This window comes from Pezoporus wallicus, unplaced genomic scaffold (assembly GCF_028554395.1).
Source record: "Pezoporus wallicus isolate ANWC-B61680 ecotype Strahan unplaced genomic scaffold, APGP_CSIRO_Pwel_v1 scaffold_3294, whole genome shotgun sequence".
In the NCBI taxonomy this organism is placed as follows: Eukaryota; Metazoa; Chordata; class Aves; order Psittaciformes; family Psittacidae; genus Pezoporus; species Pezoporus wallicus.
The window spans coordinates 9263573-9279364 of record NW_026635478.1 but is presented as its reverse complement, the minus strand read 5'-3'; the positions used below and the strand labels follow the sequence as shown (position 1 = coordinate 9279364).

Here is a 15792-nt window from a genome sequence, read left to right as displayed (position 1 = left end):
CACCTACACCATATTTCAGCTTCTCCTCAACACTTCAAAGCAGCCCAGAGATGATGCTTTTTCACATGCAGCTGACCGCCTGATTTTTCTCCTTGCCCAGCTCAAACCAGTAAATTGTCTTCTGTCTGTGACCAGCCCTCCTCCTTTCTCTATCTCACCCTTTACACTGGATGTGGGTGAAGGAAGATGACATCCTTTTGCAGGCTGGCTGAGAAAGCAGCTGTAAATCAACTTATCATCACCTATGGTGTTAGAGTGGCAAGAGGGGAATGGGGAAGATGTAAGAATTTGGCCTGCTACTTATAAAATGAGCAAGCTTGCTTGCTTGTGTTGCAAATGCCACATGGGAGTCACTAAAATCAGGAAGAGTTTCAGAAATCCAATTTGCTTTTCATTGTGTATGCAGTTTGATTAGTGTGTACATTTCTTTCTGTTTGCAATAAAAATAGTTACTTTCCAGTCATTTTCATTTTAGGTCTCTCTCTAACACTTGCACATCAATATAACATTTGAATTGCAAATACTGTAAGAAATATTTATTTAAGATAGTAATTTCCTCTGGTTTTTATGTATATATGCATCTATATCTTCCTAACGTTTTCAGGTACTATTATAAGGACTTATTCTGTCTTCTGGCAGGTGGCTTTTAACTAGCTCCCTGTTTCTAAGTGAAGAGGAAGGGAGGAGCAGTACATTTAATGTACTTTCTCAGAAAACTGTTCAATCACAGCTTCTGAAAGAAACATCCAAGTATTGTGCAAGAATTTCAATGCACAGGGAAAGCTCCCCTTGACGAGACACTCAGTAGCACCTTGTCTGACACCCATACAATTTAAATGATTAAATGAATTCAAGAAGATGTGATAGTGAAATTGCCTCCTCTCCTATTTTTCCAGCTGCTTGCCCTTCTCCCACCTTACCTAACTCAAAATGAGGAGCTTTCTTGCTCTAGTTCATTACACTGAAAAAAGGAATGAGAAACAGTGTCTGAACCAAAAATATAAAACATATCAACACATGTCTACAGACAACATGATGGTGCCATCCAAATCACTGAAACCCAGAATACAGTGCATTTTCTCCAGTATGCTAGCTGCTCATGGAAACAGTACAAAAAGAATTAAGATAAAACAAACTTCCTAACATGTACCAGAACAAATTCACTCAGGCCATTGGTAAAGATAAAATGGGTTAAGTCCACCATGGGTCAAACACTTCTCCCAGCCTTCTTCCAGGAAGAATGCGAAACGTTTTCTCCTTAGTGTGGACACTGTTAACCTTATCTGAAAAGGAGCAAAGGCCACACTGGGTTTTAACTCCCTTGAGCTGAAGCTGCAGAAGTAAAAAGTCCCCTGATCGTAACGAATCAAGAAATAACAGTCTTAGCTTTCTACTCAGCTTTATGATCAGCATTTTCAAACAACTTATATTTGCTGCTCAGTAGATTTTTTTATTTTTTTTTTTGGAAGCCTGTATATACTTATTAGACTTCTGTAACAGAAACAGTTGTTAAGTTAGCAATGGCAGCAGGCTAGTGATTTATGTCTGTCCACAGGGTCTGGCTTACCTTTCATGGAAGTCAGTTGTAGATGCATAACGCTAGCATAAACTTTGGACCTATCATGTTTTCATAAGATTAGTGATTATGGTGGCATTGCCTCTGACATGTCCTGGCAGTGAAACCATTTGAAAGCATGTAAGTCACAGGCCATTTTCATACGGAAGTATACCATGAAACTGAGGGTGCATAAAAATCCCCAGCTAGCTAGATAGTCTGGTCTGTGATCCTCCTTCACCCTTTGTTATTATCACCTTGTCTCTCTGGCTTCAGCAAAGTTACTCATGATATATACCAACACGAATAAGATTAGAAGAAGGCCCCTTGATTTACCCCCCCATATCAATACTTTCCTTTTACTCTTTTGACAAAGAGGTTCCACATTTTATTTATTATTTTTCCTTAAATAAGTTGGTAGAATGGTGTCAATTCAGGTACTTTATGCTTGATGAGGTGTAAACAGTCACCTAAGAGGGAAAGGGGGAAGAATCCAGATTTTTTTTGTCTTAAACACAACACAGATCTGTTGCTTTCAGCCAGTACCTTGAGAAAGGACTTTCTAACTTCAAATCCAAAGGGCTGTGCTCCTTCCACTGAAGTCCATGAGTCTACTGATTTGAACAGATACAGGATATAGGGCTTGAGAGACTGATGTTTAGAAATTCTGTGCTCTGGATCAACTGCAGGGACATGAAGGGCGCATCCACCCATTCACAGCTATCACACTCTGGCTAGAGAAAACATGAGCAGCAAGCTTATATTCTTGTTGTGTGAAAAGGGGGAGAGTTGGCCAGAGAAGGACCATTTGAAATTCATCAGAGTCACGTGCAGGGTCCTGCACCTGGGGAGGAATAACGCCATGCACCAATACAGGCTGGGGTTTGGACTCTGGAAAGCAGGTCTGCAGAGAGGTACCTGGCAGTCCTGGTGGGCAACTAGATGCCCATGAGCCAGCAGCAATGTGCCGTTGTGACCCAGAAGGCCAATGCTATCCTGGAGGGCATTAGGAAGAGCATTGCCAGCAGATCATGGAAGGTGATCCCTCTCTACTCAGCCCTGGTGAGGCCTCATCCAGAGTACTGTGTCAGTTCTGGGTTCCCCAGTACAAGAGACACATGGAGCTCCTGCAGTAAGTCCAATGAAAGACTATGAGAACGATGAAGGGTCTGGAACACCTCTTATATGAGGAAAGACTGAGGGAGCAGGGCCTGTTCAGCCTAGAGAAGGCTCAGGGGGGATCTGATCAATGTGTATAAATATATGAGAGTATCAAAAGGATGGTAGTTTGTCTCTAGGAGGAGCTTGCACCAAGTACTTCATCTACAGGCAAATCTTGTTGCTGATCTCACTCTTTTTGCTCTTACAGTACCTTAAATTGGTGTTACAAAGAAAACTGAGATATGAATTAAAGAAACAGCCATGGCTGGTGCTGGGCCTTTTTCCTCTGAAGGGTGTACAAGCTGCTCATGATAAATTGAAGTTTGTAGCTCACCTTGACTATCTGTAACAAAACGCTGCTAAGGTGTCCAGTTCCTTCCTTCATAAGGAAAAAAAAAAATGCTTTGCCAAATTTTCAGTTTACTACAGTCTAGAGGAACAAATGCTCTGTGCATTGGCAAGCAAACATAAATCTCAGTGCCAGCCAATGAAGAGAGAAGAGAGAGATGTGTTTTTTTGTTGAGACCATGATGTGAGCATGCAGTATTTAAAACAACTTTCCATTTTTCTTCTTCCATGTAAGACTATTTAGACAGAAGGAAGAAGTAAGGCTGGGTTGGGGGTGATTTAGTCTGAATAAACTTTTACTTAGGGAAACAAAATAGTATGACTGACTTTATGTTCATTTATGTAACATGTACATGCACAGTACCTCAGCCTCTGTCAGAAACTGGATGACCTATGTTGAAAGCGTATCTTTGGTGTAACATTGTCAGAACACAGAGGAGAACGTCCCTTTCAGACACAGACAACTAAATCATTGTGCTTACCCAGGAAATAAACCACCAAAAAGTTGTATTGGGAGAACTGTCTCTCTGGGCATGCTGTCTTCTCCTACATAACATTTTTGTAACTTCTGATGACTAGCATGTAATATGATTCAATGATAATAATGTCTTCTCCCCTTATGATCAATATGAGCCCATTAAAATGTATGTGGCTATATTTGCAATAGAAGCTTGTTATTTGGTCAAAGTGAACTGAGCCTTTCAATTCCGATTGAATAGCAGTTATTACTTGATACGCTAGGCATTGTCAAACATAATTAGTATCTCAGAAAAAGAAATACTACATAATAACAGGGATATGAAAATAAAACACAATATCATGTTATTACCACGTTGACTTTTATAAGGAACATGACATTATATTAAATGAAAATCCAATTCATCCTTGATACTAAAATAATGTTGAAAAAACCCCATTGAATCATAAACGTGGACAATAGCACAGCTCCGTATAAATTTTGAGACACTCCATGGTTTATTTGAGAAAGCTGACTCTGTTCTTGACATTTGCTCTTATATTCATGGCAATAAAGCTCTTGAAATCCGAGGAGGCGGTTTCTTAATAGCTTGGCTTATAAAAAAATCTAAGAACATCCAGCCAGCTCAATAGTCCAACCAACAGAGTACGCCAACTTCACTGCTAATTGCCTGTTTTAAGCCAGACTAGCTGAGCATCTGCTACCTTGCATTTTTACTGGGCTAAACTCAATAATTTATTTTTTTGTTATTTCAGTAACACAGATTATAAAAGGAAAAATTCAGCATTACTGAATATTTTGGCTGACCAGAAGCATTATCTTTCATACTTTAATCCCATTCCCTTATTTTTTTTTATTTTTATTTCTAAATTAAATATTGGCAGCTTTAGAATAATTTAAAGCAAAAATTGAAAAATCTTGTTGGGAAACAGTGAATTGCAAAATATTTATGTTTCCAGTATTTTGTCCGTTTTTAAACTATCAGCCAAATCAGTGAAGAATTGTGACTATTGAATAAATGCATTTTTGGTAAATAAATCATTAGTAAAGTTTATGAGTATGAGTCACCCCAGTCTAGATACTGTACATCATCATTTTCTATGATCATTCTGTGGTTAGAAATATGTCTCATCTATTTGTAAAGCACCGAGTGTATATCTAACCTTGAATTATGTAACTGATTACAAATAACCACTAATGTTTCCATAATTTCTACTACAGTACAGCCTTACATCCCCACTGATACTGGACTCCCACTGGGTTAGACCTTGAGCAAATGAAGCTAATCTCTTCATTTAGAATCACTCATAATGTGGGTGCTTAAAAAAGATCACAATAGAGGAAGAAAATGCCGAAATCTGCTTTTTAGATGTTTACTGCTAAGACAATGTGGAGTGAAAGATTTCTAGCAAGTTTTGCAAAAAATCTGTAGAAAAAATCAGAAACTGAACCAACAACTCTGAGGGCCTCTGTAGCGCCTTATACAAGATGATCCTTCCTGTAAAGAAAAGAGAAACCACTTCTATTATTTCATCATTTCCTGAGCTCCAAATGTGGTGAAGCTGCTAAGCCAAGCGTCACCTCTGTCTCTCCATGAGCATGAGCATGATGCTAACTGCTTAGATGCTGGTGCAGAGTGACAGTCTTCAGTCTCAAGAAAACTGAGTGGTTTCCTCATTGTAATTTCCTATTGTATATTGTCTCTGAGTCTCTGCTAGAGATCCAGATCAAGCTACGGCAGGCACTGTACAATTGCAGAACAGATAAAACAGAGCTTTTCTCAAAGAGCTCATAGCTTAAGCACTGCTGGTGCCTCCAGTACCTGAAATGCTTGAAATTACAGATGAAAGCAGGAGTGTATAGCCATGACGTGTATAAAGCTCCTTAATTTTTATATATACTGACAAACTCAGAGGCATATGAGGATCTGAGTTTTAACACACTGAAGAAAACTTCTGTGATTATATTCTCATAAAAATAAATATGTTTGGAAGACATTTATCATAACAGCTTCTTTTTTTGTATTCAGAATGTTATCTTCCTTGGGAGACTTTAAATACTGATTTGCAATAAAATTTCCAAGAAGGCACAAATGGGAAAAAAAGAAAGAAGTTTAAAAAGAGAAATTGCATGGAAATCTAAGAGGAAGGAAAACGATTTTTCTTCTAACTGGCATGCAAACTAAATGGATATAGTTGTATTCAAAACACTGTCTCCCTCATTTCTCCCCCCACAAAAAAAAAGTAAATCTGCTGCTGGCAGCACAGATTGTGTATAAATAAATTGAAATTAGAACAGGTTTAGCTCTTTCTTAAGCAAACTCACTTTTATTCTCTTTATGATTAGCTAATGAGCTGAGCCATATCACAGAGAAACCATGTTGAAAGGGTGTTTAAGAAAGCAGATACCGTTCTGTTAGGTAGCATCTCAAACTTTATGCAAGAACTTACTTATGCAGCAACTGTTCCTCACTAGCAAAACAAGATCTGCAACAGGAGCCACATTTCAGTGCAGCAAAAGCCTTTCTTCAGGAAGAAGCAGAAGAATGGTTTGTTTAATTAATATTTGACACCACAGACCAACTTTTGTTCCTTTTTTTTTTTTTTTGTGGAATGTTTCTTGCTCATTGAGTATGAAAAGGTCAATAGCTTCTTACACAAATGGACTTGAAAAACCCTTCACTTTCCGTTACTCTGGCAAAGACCAGTTACTTGCTTTCCCATGGGAAGTTTCTCTATGTGATTGCAACAGAGCACTTAGGTTTCTAAAGAAGAGAAGAAAGGTGTGAGATAGGACCTTCAGAATAGCCAAAGTCTGAAAACGTTTTCAATATCCTTTTCAGCTTCTGTTAAAACTCCTCATTCTGATCATTCTAAGCCATAAAAGTTACTTAACAATAAAACTGCCATTTTCATCTCACTGACCTGAATGCACATTTGGCTGAGCTGTGTAGTGCCCAAGTGAAGTACCAGGCTAAGAAAACTACATTGCTTGTAGCAGAGAGAGGTATCTAGGCCAGGTATCTCTTTATACTACTGCAATGATATATATCAATTTATGCTATGAACAGTCAAGGCTGAGATATATTGATCCAGTGCTGGGGTTCACTGTTAAGCTGAGGCTGTGCCCCATTCCATGACAGGTTTCTTCTGGAATGAAAAGTCATTAGTGTACATGAAAGTTTATTTTGGAGGGACTGGAGTGGACCCTAACATAACCTTCCCAAATAATTTTTATAGCTTGACCACCTGTATGAAGTCTTCATTTATATGAAGACCTGTGCCAGTTGGTGCTTTCTGACAATCTCAAGAGAAATGGCCAACATCAATGAAGAACCGGGGTAAACCTCAGCGTATAAACCTGAGAATACTTGAACAGAGGCTTCTCTTCTGCAAAATGAGAATACTAAACATTCCAGATAGAAGAAACAAGAAAGCATCACTAAGAAAAACCCCTTCTGGAAAAACCTCCAATGAAAACACTGTACAAAGTACATATGAATCATCTCTTCATAAAATGAAAACTGAATTGTTAAGTTCTTGGGAAACAGCATTTAACTCTGATACTCTTTTGTGTGGATATTGCCAAAGCTGAGAACTCAGAACTGCTCTTGCTCATCTAATGAAATTCATGAGAAGTAAAATTCATAATAATGGCTTGAGTTCTGCTGCTGGTGGTAGAAGCAATAGTGTAAGATTTGCATGCTTTTAAAAGGAAAACTACATTAACTAATGTTAATCTGTGTGCATTACAAGTAAGAATTGTTAAGTTCTTCTTTTTTATGATTTACATTCCATTAGATTGCTTACAGGAAATATCATGCGTCTGCTTTTCTTTCCTAGGAAAATGCAAAATTAAGTTATCATGACAACATTTTATTGTGTACAAAATTAGCTTGATTACTAAATCAGAAAAGAATTCCAATATAAACAGATATAACAATAGTATGGCAAATAAAATCCTTATGGCTCCTTCTTCCCGTACTTAGAAAATGAAGGATGATTAGCTATATATCATAACAGGACCAACATTGTTGTCTGTAGAGTGCAAAAATGTTGATTGTAAGTGGTATTATGTATGTTCTATTCTGCCTATTAAACTTGTTCTGTTTTATCCTGATAAAGTTTTTTGTATACTAAAACTATCTATCTGGAAATGGAGGTTCCCAAGTATCTGCTTTATTTTTTGTTCATTGTAGAGTTTAATTTTATATTCATGTCACAGCTGTCATGTGGTTTCTGTGGATTAGAAGTTTGAAAGAGCTGATGACTTTTCATGACACAGGCACATAATAAATCTCTAAAAGGATTTAAGATAAAAGGATAGTAAATTCTGTTCCTGCCTAACTTGAGGCCTTGACAAATTAGACACTCAGCTGCTTAAATTAGAAACAAGGTCATGCTATATAGTTAATTCATAATTCCTGAGGGAGATGCAGCCCACCTTTGACATGAATCACCAGCTGGAGGTGCCTAGCATTCTTCATTGACTGCAAAGGGCCTTACAGTGACCTTGATCCAAATAGAAATTCTTTAGTTAGGTACCTGAAGTTAGTTTAAAGGAATCCAGGGCTCTCAAAATACATATGTAAATCTAGATTAAGGAGAGAAAAAAAGGTAAGATGAAATGGGAAGACATGCTGCATTTAAAGAACCCAAACATATTTGGTATTTGAGGTTTCAACATGAAGAAAACCCCAACACCTTCCAGGAGAACTTCTGTCCATCATTCTTTATGTCCTATTTTGGACTTTGACCTTCCATTCCAGAAAAGAACCCAAGCCAAAAATAAATGCATTAATCTCCCACTCTGGTTAAGATGGTTACTTGCTTAGAAACGTAAGACTGCCTGTTGGGTCAGACCAAAGGTCCATCTCTGCAAGTACCGAGTCTCCAGCAGTAACCGGAAATACTTGCGTACTGAGAAGCACAAGTATTGGAACAAACATGGTATGATGCTTTTCTGCAAGCTCTTCCAATTTCTAACAGTCTGTGGCTCAGAGGCATCCTTTGTGGTCAACAACCTTCAATTGTGTTTCTCTTGTATTTGCCTGTCAAATGCCCTCTTTAAGTTGTGTAAGTTGTTGTCATCCACAGTTTCCTGGGGCAAGCAATTCCACTGCTGAACTGCATACTGTTTTAAGATTTCCCTTTGTTTCTTCTGATTTTGTGGTGTTTTCTGTACCACATCCATTCACACTCAGCACCAGGAATCTTGATGGACAAAAAGTCCTGTAAACACCAATACTATGGAAAAATGACATCAAAGGGAGAATGGTGATGATGGGTGAATTATGGGTGAAGAGTTTTGTAGCCAGCTGAAGAGAAACATTCAGAGATATGTTAAATCCAGCCTATTGGAGAACTGCAAAAGAGGCCATTCTGCAACTGCCAGAGTTCCTGAGAGGACAGAGAAAAGCAGCCTCTGAAACTATGCCCCTCCCCACTCCTTGAAGATTTTACCCTTTTAGATAAAAGTAAAAATTTTTAAATCACTTTTTAAATTTCTTTTTAAATAAAATAGTAGGTTGCTGACTTAAAACCAACACTGAATGCTAAACCTCAGGAACTGATTGGAACATTTTCCAAATTCCCCTAAAAAAAAAATGAAAAAGAAATGAATGCTGTTAGACAGTGATTAAAAGAAAAATGTTAGGGAACCCAGCGTATTGAGAAAGTATTAAGACAGCTGTGTTTAAAGATTTAGGCAAAAGACAAGCAAGAAGAGAGATCTGACTTTTCAAGGAAATATGCTAAGCAGGCGAGACCATGTTTTTCTATGAACTTCTCAGCCCAGCTTTAATTCAAAGCTGGTTACAAAGCACATCCTTTGCAGAAAACAGAAAAAAAGTTTTAGTTGTCCTTTTTTTTCCCTTTGTTTTACACCAAGTTCCTTGTGGTTGTTACAGTTGTCTACCCTACTTGTATATAAAAACTTAACCAGTGTCTGTGACTAACATATCTAGTAACCTTTTCTGCTCAAAGGGAATGTTTCATTATGTCCTGGAATAGGTATAGCAAGTTTACTACCTGGTTGAATATGAAATGGTCAGGGAAGAGAGTAAAAGGAGTATTGGATTCCACAGGGTTGTTATGGGAATTGGTATGAAGGATGCATTTAAATTGTGTTACCAGTTACACAATCAGGTGTCTTTGGTGACTAGCTGTAGCAGGGAGTTAATGACATGTTGGCAGGCACACCTAACTGGACAGATCAATACAGATAATTTGTTTGCTGATAGTACAGTGTTATCTCAGCGCTGAAGTACACCAAAGAGATGGTTTCCCTGCAGGAAAGCACTAACTTTGGTTTTGAAATGGAATGCCTGCAGAAACCTTCTCTGTGCCATCCTGTCTGGTTTCTCAGATCCACAGAGGCTTGCAACTCCATGTGTTGGAAACATAGAAGAGAGCTGCTCTTGCAAAATGGCATCATGTGATGTGTGAATAATCTGAATGATGCACTGATGGGGATGATGAAAGGAAACAAAGACAGTGCAGGTTGCTGAGCTATGGAGTGCTGTGATTTCTACCTATCTACAGCTTTTCTTTGTGTTTCTTTTATTATCTTTTTTTTTAGCCTCAAATGGTCCCATTTTGCTCATACTCACCCCTTCTTTTCCACAGGCCCAGTTTTTTTCCCGCCCCTTCTCACCTGGGATCTGAGATTTCCTGTCCCTGTTTTCTAGTCAGAGCTTCTCAAAACCACTCAGACCTAGAATATAACAACATGGCACATGAAATGCGTTACCAGGAGCCTTAATACAGAAGTTTACAATTTGTGGTAATAAGCTTGTTTTTCTTCAGTTATTTCTACCTGACTTTTATATGTGAAGGGTAATAAACTTTTCATGTGAAGTCTCTTGATGAAGATACACAGCTTCAACAGTCAAATGTTTTAGCTCAAGCTTAAGTCTCTTTTACAAATATTTCTATGCTGCACCTAGCAAACATATTAAAAGGATGCAAAAATAGGCAGGAATATTTTGACATCAGCTAAAACCCACCAATTTTTCTAAGTTTCCATTTTCCATGTCTCTACAGGTATTTGCTATCCCACCATGAGAGAAATACCAAATGATCATAGAAGATGCTAAGTCCTGGAAAAACTCCTGACCAGGATGTCACATTTTCTCAGATTATCTCACCTCTGCCTCCATCTCAAACACACATTAGTTAGCTTGTTTGAGATGCTGAGTGCTGCTTTTTTTCATTGCAATTTGGTATTTGGCAGATGAATGAAGAGATACTACTTAATGTCAAGGAGCAACAAGGTCAGGTTTCAGGGAGCTGAGGGCAATTGAAAGGCAGGCTGGGGCAGTGTAGGGGGTCAGAGCCATGGTACCAGTGCAAGGGTGGCTGAGAAGGTCTTCTGATGTTATTTGATGTCAGACAAGAGTCCCATGATTCCCAAACATATCTACAATGACAGGGCAGCTCTGTGGCACCAAGCCAGGAAGTCAAGTCACAAAGACACAGTCAGAATCAGCAGGGAGCATGGCCAGACAGGTCATTGCTGTAGTATAGCTCAAACAAGGACCAAGGCTGAGGCTTGAGCTAAATTTGGCTCCCAAGTTAAGGGGGAAGTCTCCAGCAAGGCTTTTCAGCTCCTCCTCCTAAGTAGCTTCTTTCCCAGTGGTCTGGCCCAACACCACCTGCCTGTGTCACATAAGCCAAAACCTGGGGTGGGCGGGAGAAGAGGTTGCAGAGCTTGGTGGTGCCCTCAGGGCCCTGAAATCAAGGTGCAAATGGATCTAATGGATCAATGATCTATATGTATATTACGTGTTCACCTTTCTAGCTTTATACTTTTTAAAAATGTATTCAATTTACATATATATATTAAATTACACACATGGCTGCTATGGTTACTTTGGCACTTTGATTCCATTTATAGGCAGGCAAAAAACATGTAAAGATGAATAATACCTGGAAGTTCATATATCCAATACATGGAGATTAATCTGACCTTTGATATTATCTAGGGCGTGTGCTTGCACAGATTTCTTTCTGCTTCGCAAGGGCTTGTTAATTTTCTAGCTGTCTCTGGTATTTCTACAACTGTTTTCTCTGACTGAGCGTATCTAATGTTCTGAATGGAAACACATCTGAGGAATAGGCTCTCTGGGGATTATGCACTTCTGTCAGATACATATTTCAAAAATTTTACAGAGGAAAATAAATGAAAGAAGCAACCCCCCTGTGTTCTATTGCAGGCTCTGTTTCCAGATCCGTAACAACTTCTAACAGCAATATGATTTCCAAAAAGTACATTAATGTCAGGCTGAATTCTTCCTTTATGGACAGACATTGTTTCTAGGAATTAGTTGAAAAAGTAGGCATTTCTCAGCTGATTAAAGTTAAAAGGCCTGATTAAACAGCCCTTCTTGGTAGAACAGTATCCCTCTATGATAGGAAATATAATAGTAAATTATTAACATAATCCATAGATTTCTGATGAAATGAAAGAACCTTTTCAATTCTCAGAACATGAGGACCCACTGGGTATGAGCACACTGGTGCACTGGGGATACTAAAAAATTGCCAGGAGCTATTTTAGCACAGCACAGGAACTTTCATCATCGTGTGAGAGGATTCTATGATTCTATGATTATGTCAAGAATCTGAAAGTAGGGAAATGGCCTGGAGGACATTGTCACAGGGATCCACACACCACTCTTTAACCTTTTTCTTCTTAAAAGCTGCTTGAACAGTTTAAGAGTTATTTTCAGAGGGTGACACTGAGGAAAGCCTTAATATTGTGCTCCCTGACTAAAGCAGGGATGCCACGCTATATTGCAACTTCAAATTGGTATCTCTTTTCAACGGTTATAGCAGATGACTGGTTAGCAACTGATATGGACAAAATGAGTCCTAACAATGATCCTGAAAATGCTTTTGAGTTTTGCATCCAAATTAAGTTGGATTTGTTGAAAAAATTGACAGCGATTGACAACTTATTTGTACCACTGCATGCAGCCCAATGATTGTAACATGATAGTTTGGGGTTTATCTTCCATCAGACACAAATTTTTGGGTTTCAGCCTGTGTTTAAATCCAGCATTCGTATCTTATATTCTCACCAGCTTCTTACATCAGGAGCTAAAGAGCCTCTGACACTTTCATTATCTTCTGAAGTATTAAGCCATCATCACATGATTCCATTTTATTTGCTTCTGAAGCAAAAGCTTTGAGAATTCATCTAGACAGCAGACATTACAGAGTCATCCGATGGGACATGAATTAATAGTATATACTGATTAATATCTCATGGTACATATATCCAACTCCCAAACCAGAAATTCAGTTATATTATCACTTCATTCCCAAAATGAGTCAATATTTGAGTCTGAAATTAATTGGGAAAGCTGTGAATTGCTGGAAATCTTCCAGCAGCCATGTGATGGAGAGTGTCTCTCAAAGGAATCTCCACAGGGAAACAAATGCAATTAAGGACCAAGGTAACAAACTGCCAAGAAATATTAAATAGCTAGAGAAGCCTTATTTAAACCCTGACTTCCCCCAGTCAGGTGACTGGGGAGCGTCATCTGTCCCTGAGCTGCTGCAGAAAGATTTGTAAGTACAAAAATGAATATTCTACATAAACATCTCTGTATTTTCTGTTTCTTGCCTGCACATACCCTCCTAACCTATTAAAAAGAAATTACTAGCATTTGTAGAAGTCTCCTGTGTGATTCTGTGTGATTTTAGCACCCTAACATTTGAAGACATCCACACTATTATAGGCAGAGTGGCTGATTGTTCTCCCTTTCCCAATGCTACAGTGTTCTGAATTGCTGCCTTTACTACTGTAGCAGTAATTGAAATTAGAAAACAAGATTAGATACTCCTGGACTGTCACAGGTTGCAGAATGCTCTACAATTGCTAATGATCAACTGCACCAGCCTGAAGCTCTTTATGGAAACAGATCATCATTTGAGAAGGTCCCAGTAGCAGAGCGTGTGTTGTAGTAAGAGACTTTTTTATGGCCTGCAGACAGCTTCATACAAAGATATAAATATCAACTTCACCAGACACATTACAGAGTTTGAGCTGGCAAAGGCCTTTTCTCTAATGCCCGAGAGTGCCATAATAAAGGAAATAGGGCACTGGTTAAGTATTGTCCAGCTATCAGGCTGCTGAAGGAACAAAGAGACCCAAGAATTAAAGTGGTCTTTAGTAGACAAACATTTAATGAAAAATCACTTTTACTATGTTTATTTGCTATTATTTCAGGCCATAATGACTTTGCATTTTAAGAGCTGCAGAGGTCACGTCTGCGTTAAGTGTATGAATTTACAGAAAACAGAGAAATAAGCTTGAGTCCAGAGCAGAAAAAAGGGTGTTAGGCTGTTCTGAATGAAGAGCATAGGAAGAGCAGCTTTTCACCCTGGAGAGCAATGACACAAATTCAAAACCACTTGGAGCATACCACTAGATACAATTGTTTAAGAACCACTGAGACTGAAGGAATTTCAGCCCTCCATTTCCCCCCTGCCCTCGATTCACTCCTTTCCCTATTATGCACATCTTGTCTCATTTTATAACTGTAACACTCACTTGAATGTGTTATGTCTATATTATATTGTCTGGACTTGTATTGTCTACAACTTTGACAGGCTTTAAAATTGCCTAATTGAACATTCTATCTGAGATCCTGGGAAGCATGCAGCATTTGGGAACATAAAAAAAACCCAAAACAATGGTACTTTTAATTTGTTTTTCTGATTTTGGAGAAAAAAATAATTTAAAAGGCTTCCCCAAACAAGCTAGAATGCAAGTTCTCCAAAGAAAATGTGATGATAAGTTTTGTTCGTAGTTTTAAAATATTAGTGTATGCTTTTACACTGCTGTCGCTGGGAGATACTTTGCTTCTGCTGACATTTAACACTGCAACTGCAGAGCTATGCTGGCTATTCAATATGTATGCCAGAGGAGTTGTAGTTCCAAATAAATCAACATAATACAGGCTTTGACTGCAAAAAGAAAGTGGCAGTGGTTTCACTAGGATTGTTTCTTTAAATCAATTTCATTAAACAGGAAGCAAATACACATGTGGACACAGTTAAACTGATTGACAACAGGCTTATGTTGATTTAGCTTAATTCAAAGGTGGAATTTTACATAGCAGCTATGCATCGATTTAAGTGCATCTACACAAGACTGCAATGGTTCAATTTAAACAGACTTTCAGTTAAGCCACTTTCACAACAGTTTAAATAGCAGGTTAGATCTTATTAAGTAAACACACATGGAGGTAGATGACTGTTACTTTTCAAAAACCAGGGATTGAAATCAATCTGTGTTAAATTTTACACAACAGACCTGGGTTTGTCTATTTGTATAAAGCTACCAAGGATCAACTAAGGCACTAACTTGAAAATTTTCTTTATTGACCTATGATCACTGTGTTATAACACTGACCTGCTTTTAAAGGGACTTAATGCCTTCCAGGAATCCTTTTTTGTCTTTATTTACTTATATTTTACATATAAGTTCAACCTCCTCCCATCACCACAATGAGTTTTTGTTCATACTTAGGGAAGATTCCTACTTGTTGTTTCAGCAGCACTGATCATCAGCCTGTGAAGGACACCAGTTTTGATAATGAGAATGTTTTCCTACAGTGCAGAGAAAAAAAAAGAGAGTTTGATACAATACTGAATACCTTTTCTCATCTGTATGTTCAAGTCATGCTCCAGACTCAGTTTTTTTTGTTGCATTCCCAGTGGAAGATCTAGGCCATACAGCAGGGAACCGATTGCTGATTCTTATCTGTTTGTAATTCTGCAGTCAAGTTCTGAATCCTCATTTTATTTCATACCTGAACATAATGAAAGAAAACAACAAAGAGAAAAAGTGAGTTCAATAATATCGCTTTTTATAAGCTTTTTTTTTTTAAGAACTTTTTTTTACTCAAAGCTTTTTGCAATGTCTTTGAAATATGAAAAAGGTGAACAATGTGCTTACTTGGGATAAATATTCACTGGTCTGTGTACATTAGGATGAGCTACAGTGACTGTTCATTGGAATGGTCTCATCAGCACCAGCCAGAAAGTATTCAAGGTTTTTGAAAATTAGGCCATTTATTTCAGAGCCTACATGGGCACTTGGGAACCTAAGTTTAAGTAGGCATTTCTCAGTGCTATGCCTGCTAGCCTCTAAGATGTGCAATCCCTGAGCAAAGGCCCAAATGAAATCTCCATGTTTCACCCTTCTGAAATCAGCAGAACTTGTAACACTTCCGGTG

The 15792-nt window shown here is 38.2% G+C and overlaps 1 protein-coding gene across 1 annotated transcript in view; it reads right to left on the bottom strand.

Annotated features, from left to right (window-relative positions):
- SHISAL1 (shisa like 1) overlaps positions 1-15356 on the bottom strand; it is a 103713-nt gene extending 88357 nt beyond the window's left edge. The window contains exon 1 of the mRNA XM_057427122.1: positions 15211-15356. The gene's annotated coding sequence lies outside the window, so the exon portion shown is untranslated. The remainder of the gene's footprint in view (positions 1-15210) is intronic.
- Positions 15357-15792: the final 436 nt, after the last annotated feature.